We start from the raw sequence: 7,328 nt of genomic DNA on the forward strand, positions 1-7,328 counted from the left end.
AGCAGGAGTAGCAATACTCATATCTGATAAAATAGACTTTAAAACAAAAGCTGTGAAAAGAGACAAAGAAGGCCACTACATAATGATCAAAGGATCAATCCAAGAAGAAGATATAACAATTATAAATATATATGCATCCAACATAGGAGCACCGCAATATGTAAGACAAATGCTAACAAGTATGAAAGGGGAATTTAACAATATCACAATAATAGTGGGAGACTTTAATACTCCACTCACATCTATGGATAGATCAACTAAACAGAAAAATAACAAAGAAACACAAACTTTAAATAATACAATAGACCAGTTAGACCTGATTGATGTCTACAGGACATTTCACCCCAAAACAATGAATTTCACCTTTTTCTCAAGTGCTCACAGAACTTTCTCCAGGATAGATGATATCCTGGACCATAAATCTAGCCTCGATAAATTCAAAAAAATTGAAATCATTACAAGCATCTTTTCTGACCATAATGCAGTATGATTAGATCTCAATTACAGGAGGAAAAACTATTAAAAATTCCAACATATGGAGGCTGAACAACACGCTTCTGAATAAACAACAAATCTCAGAAGAAATCAAAAAAGAAATCAAAATGTGTATACAAACAAATGAAAATGAAAACACAACAACCCAAAACCTGTGGGACACTATAAAAGCAGTGCTAAGGGAAAAGTTCATAGCATTACAGGCATACCTCAAGAAACAAGAAAAAGTCAAATAAATAACCTAACTGTACACCTAAAGCAACTAGAAAAGGAAGAAATGGAGAACCCCAAGGTTAGTAGAAGGAAAGAAATCTTAAAAATTAAGGCAGAAATAAATGCAAAAACAAAAAAAAAACAAAAGAGACCATAGCAAAAATCAACAAAGCCAAAAGCTGGTTCTTTGAAAGGATAAATAAAATTGACAAACCATTAGCCAGACTCATCAAGAAACAAAGAGAGAAAAATCAAATCAATAAAATTAGAAATGAAAATGGAGAGATCACAACAGGCAACACAGAAATACAAAGGATCATAAGAGACTACTATCAGCAATTATATGCCGATAAAATGGACAACGTGGAAGAAATGGACAAATTTAGTGCAACTTTCCAAAACTGAACCGGAAAATCTTAACAGACCCATCACAAGCACAGAAATCAAAACTGCAATCAGAAATCTTCCAGCAAACAAAAGCCCAGGTCCAAATGGCTTCACAGCTGAATTCTACCAAAAATTTAGAGAAGAGCTAACACCTATCCTACTCAAATTCTTCCAGAAAATTGCAGAGGAAGGTAAACTTCCAAACTCACTCTACGAGGCCACCATCACACTAATACCAAAACCTGACAAAGACGCCACAAAAAAAGAAAACTACAGGCCAATATCACTGATGAACATAGATGCAAAAATCCTTCACAAAATTCTAGCAATCAGATTCCAACAACACATTAAAAAGATCATACACCATGACCAAGTGGGCTTTATCCCAGGGATGCAAGGATTCTTCAATATCTGCAAATCAATCAATGTAATTCACCACATTAACAAATTGAAAAATAAAAGCCATATGATTATCTCAATAGATGCAGAGAAAGCCTTTGACAAAATTCAACATCCATTTATGATAAAAACTCCAGAAAGCAGGAATAGAAGGAACATACCTCAACATAATAAAAGCTATATATGACAAACCCACCGCAAACATTATCCTCAATGGTGAAAAATTGAAAGCATTTCCCCTAAAATCAGGAACAAGACAAGGGTGTCCACTCTCACCACTACTGTCCAACATAGTTCTGGAAGTTTTGGCCACAGCAATCAGAACAGAAAAAGAAATAAAAGGAATCCAAATTGGAAAAGAAGAAGTAAAACTCTCACTGTTTGCAGATGACATGATCCTCTACATAGAAAACCCTAGACTCCACCAGAAAATTACTAGAGCTCATCAATGAATATAGTAAAGTTGCAGGATATAAAATCAACACACAGAAATCCCTTGCATTCCTATACACTAATAATGAGAAAGTAGAAAAAGAAATTAAGGAAACAATTCCATTCACCATTGCAATGAAAAGAATAAAATACTTAGGAGTATATCTTCCTAAAGAAACTAAAGACCTATATATAGAAAACTATAAAACACTGGTGAAAGAAATCAAAGATGACACTAACAGATGGATAAATATACCATGTTCATGGATTGGAAGAATCAATATAGTGAAAATGAGTATACTACCCAAAGCAATCTACAGATTCGATACAATCCCTATCAAGCTACCAGTGGTATTTTTCACAGAACTAGAACAAATAATTTCAAGATTTGTATGGAAATACAAAAAACCTTGAATAGCCAAAGCAATCTTGAGAAAGAAGAATGGAACTGCAGGAATACCTGCCTGACTTCAGGCTCTACTACAAAGCCACAGTCATTAAGACAGTATGGTGCTGGCACAAAGACAGAAATATAGATCAATGGAACAAAATAGAAAGCCCAGAGATAAATCCACACACCTATGGACACCTTATCTTTGACAAAGGAGGGAAGAATATACAATGGATTAAAGACAATCTCTTTAACAAGTGGTGCTGGGAAAACTGGTCAACCACTTGTAAAAGAATGAAACTAGAACACTTTCTAGACCATGCACAAAAATAAACTCGAAATGGATTAAAGATCTAAACATAAGACCAGAAACTATAAAACTCCTAGAGGAGAACATAGGCAAAACACTCTCCGACATAAATAACAGCAGGATCCTCTGTGACCCACCTTCCAGAATACTGGAAATAAAAGCAAAAATAAACAAATGGGATCTAATTAAAATTAAAAGCTTCTGAACAACAAAGGAAACTATAAGCAAGGTGAAAAGACACCTTCTGAATGGGAGAAAATAATAGCAAATGAAGCAACTGACAAACAACTAATCTCAAAAATATACAAGCAACTCATGCAGCTCAATTCCAGAAAAATAAATGACCCAATCAAAACATGGGCCAAAGATCTAAATAGACATTTCTCCAAAGAAGACATACAGATGGCTAACAAACATATGAAAAGATGCTCAACATCACTCATTATCAGAGAAATGCAAATCAGGACCACAATGAAGTACCATTTCACACCAGTCAGAATGGCTGTGATCCAAAGTCTACAAGCAATAAATGCTGGAGAGGGTGTGGAGAAAAGCGAACCCTCTTACACTGTTGGCGGGAATGCAAACTAGTACAGCCACTATGGACAACAGTGTGGGGATTCCTTAAAAACTGGAAATTGAACTGTCTTATGACCCAACAATCCCACTGTTGGGCATACACACCAAGGAAACTAGAATTGAAAGAGACACATGTACCCCATTGTTCATCGCAGCACTGTTTATAATAGCCAGGACATGGAAGCAACCTAGATGTCCATCAGCAGATGAATGGATAAGAAAGCTGTGGTACATATACACAATGGAGTATTACTCAGCCATTAAAAAGAATACATCTGAATCTGTTCTAATGAGGTGGATGAAACTGGAGCCGATTATACAGAGTGAAGTAAGCCAGAAAGAAAAACACCAATACAGTATACTGACACATATATATGGAACTTAGAAAGATGGTAACGATAACCCTGTATGAGAGACAGCAAAAGAGACGCAGATGTACACAACAGACTTTTTTACTCCATTTGAGAGTGAGAGGGCGGGATGATTTGGGAGAATGGCATTGAAACATGTATAATATCATATAAGAAACGAATTGCCAGTCTAGTTTCAATGCAGGATATAGGATGCTTTGGGTTGGTGCACTGAGATAACCCAGAGGGATGGTATGGAGAGGTAGGTAGGAGGGGGATTCAGGAGTGGGAACTTATGTACACCCATGGTGGATTCATGTTGATGTATGGCAAAACCAATACAGTATTGTAAAGTAAAAATAAAATAAAATAATAAAAATTTAAAAAATAAAAAAAAAAGATAGTGAAAACCAAAGTTAAACCCACATTATCACTTAAAAATCCCCCCCCCAATGAAACATCTATACATTGATAAAACATATACAGGATTCACAAGAAGATAATAATAGGATACTGATGCATGGGCCTAAAGAACACCCCAACAAATCAAGAGACCTACCATGTTCACAAGTTGGAAGATTCCACAAAAATGAGGCCAATGCTCTCCCAACAGCTTTATAGATTTGATGTGATTCTTATCAAAATCCCAGGAAGTTTGTTTAGTAGATATAGATGAACCTATTCTAAAATTTATATGGACATTCAAAGGCCCAAGGACAGTTGAAACAATCTTGATTAAGAGTAAAGTAACAGGGCCCCAGTCAAGATGGCAGAGGAATAGGTGGCATGGAATGCATCTGTCTTCGCAGATGCAAAAAGAATAGATCTTCCGTTGCAACAGTTCTCACAGAACACCAGCTGAATACTGGCAGGAGTTGTTGACAACTGGAAAAGAATATACAAATCTACACATGACTGGGTAGGACAAAAGAAAGGAGTGAGAATGAGGAGGAGAGCAAGCAGGACCAGACCTGCACCCAGGGGTGGGGGAGCTGAAGCAGAGAGAGACTTCCACATCTGAGGAAATTGGTTGAGGTGGAAGGGAAACATTTGAAGCTGTCACAGGAGGGTGAAGCAGCTGATATGTGACAGTCTGAATAGAGTGAGAACCACACAGACAACCTGTGCTAAAACTTTATATAGACAGAGATGCATATTCAGGTGCACATGGGAGCTAGGAGCTGGAACATGGGGAGTGGAGAGCAAGCCTGGGGTGAGGACTGCTGTTGACTGTGAGAGATGTCCTGAGGGAATGGGAGGGAGGAAATCTGCAGTAGGGCATTCCTTTGGAGGTAAACCATGCAGTCATAGAAGCAGGGTGTTATTGCTGAGACACACACAGGGGATGGAGCCACCACTGTAGCATCTCTCTCCCACATACTGGTGCCAGTAGCTGAGCTATAGAGAAGGACTAGTGAGGACTGCCATTTGAGCACCTGGTGCAATGAGCAATAAAGAAGAACAGGACAGTGTGGCCCTTTGAGTGTCTGTTGCTGAAGATAGAAAAGGCTCCTAATAGAGCCATATCTCTTCCACCTGTGGTTGCTGGCTTCTCTGAGCACCTGGTGCTGCCTGGGTCCCCATTATCCAAGGAGTTGCACCATTTCCAGGCTCTGTCCTCACTAGGGCAGACCCAAGTCCTCAAGGGCAGCCTCAAGAGCAGACTTCTTCAAGTAGCTCACATGCAGAGGTGAGGATAAGACCACAATTGAGTTCCAGGGACAGGACAACTAAGGAATAGGATTAAAAACCAAAAACATTTCCATCAGCTGTATAAGCTGCAAATCAAACCCACACAATCAACTAGGTAGACTCTGTGTCTGTGGAATATAAAAAAGGACAATGAGTATTCCCACAAAAGAAAGTGCTCTACCCCTGGTAACTGTGGATATTGGAGGCAAACACATGTGAGAGTAGGGCTAAATTATAATCTGAGCTATCCTTACAGCAGGTCAAGAGACCAATCCTCCACAGAATTGGAGGGGTTCCTGGGAAGGTGTAGATGGGCTGTGTTTCGCAGCAAGGTCAAAGATGCTGGAAACTGAGACCCCAGGAAAACATTTATTATTATTTTTATGTTTTGATTCATTCTGTTGCTGCTTATGTTTTTTCTCCCTGTTTTTTTCTTCTGTTTTTTTATGGTTGTTATTATTTATACTAACCATAAAAACAACCACAAATAATTATTTATACTTAGGCTTTGGGGATTTTTTTTAAAGCACACTCTTCATTTCCTTTATATTTTTCTACTACTTCAGCTTTCTGCTGTTCTGTGGTTTTCGTCTTTTTTGTTGATCTTTTTATATACTTCTTTTTTAAACTTTGCTTTTCTATTTTTTTCATGTTTCTCTGTTTTGTTTTCTTTGCTTAGTGCCTCATTTGGCACATAGCTTTCATTTTATTTCTTTTTTTTTTGTATTTTAGTTGGTTTTGTTTTTAATTGGTTGATTTCATTTTTGGTTTTGTTTGTTTGTTTGTTTGTTTTCTGGTGGGTCATTCTCCCTTTCTTTGTGTTCATTGGTCTGATTTGGTTTCTTGTGTGTGTTCCTATTTTTTATTTCTGTTTGATTTATTTTATCATTTGCCTGGATTTTGTTTTTTTGTTTTCTGGGGTTCTTTTGTTTCTTTTTTAAGCTTTTTATGTTACCAAGACAAATGGCTCATGGGGTCTCAGTTCCCTGATCAAAAGTCAGGCTTGAGCCTCAGGGGTGATAGTACCAAGTATAGGATGCTAGAACACAAGAGAACTTATGATCCTAGGGAGTATTAATTGTGAGAACTCTCACAATGTCCTCCATCTACATCCAACACCCAGTACCACTCAACTGCCTGCAGCACCCAGTGGTGGATGCTTCAATCAAAAAAGCAAGAAAGGAAAACAAACCCGATTATCAGCACACTGTCTTCCAAGACACCCCAAGGCACACCACCTCACATAGTACTGCCCATCAGAGGGAAACACAACTCATCTCCATCCACCAGAATGCAGAAACAAGTCCTTCCCAAAATGAAGCCCACACAAACCACTGAACCAACCTCAAGCACAGACTAGAAGCAAGAACTATGACTCTGTAGCCTAAGGAAAGGAGACTTCAAATATAATAATTAGATGAAATAGCAAAAAGTTATTTTGCATATGAAGAAGCAAGTTAAAAACTTACAAGATCAAAAAAATGAAGAGGAAATAGGCAAACTGTTTGAAAAAAAAAAAAACAGTGTAAAGATGACCCAAAATCTTGAAATTAAAATGCAAAAATCGGAGTTGCATCAAGGGATGTTCCTTACCCAGACATCTTTTCGGTAAAACTCATCTTGGCTAAGATATATGTGTGCACACATGGGAGTTTCCTGATATATACCAAATATGAACTGTGAAACAGGCAAGTCAAAATGATTGGCCAAAGGAGACCCAGAAGGAATGCCTTTTAAAAGTAATTCAAACTGCCATAAGGGCTCAACTCACCACCTCTCTCCCCCCTTAAGTCTGCCTGTTTGTCTATCCACATGTATTGTATTTTTTCCCTCTTAATAAATACTTTACTACCTTCTCTACTTCCCATCTTTGTGGAAATTCTTTTCTGCAAAGCTATAGGGCCAGGGCCCTTGTCACTGACCACTGGTCTAGTGGCTAGGATCTGGTGCTGTAACCACTCCCACCCAGCCCAATCTCTGATTGGGAATCTAAGCCTTACTCCAAGCCATTGCAGGCCAAGGCCACCCAAGATCAAGCCTAAGCTAATGGGTGGCACAGGGAGAGGGATCCAGGGAAAGG

Source organism: Oryx dammah, unplaced genomic scaffold (assembly GCF_014754425.2).
Source record: "Oryx dammah isolate SB20612 unplaced genomic scaffold, SCBI_Odam_1.1 HiC_scaffold_23, whole genome shotgun sequence".
NCBI lineage: Eukaryota > Metazoa > Chordata > Mammalia > Artiodactyla > Bovidae > Oryx > Oryx dammah.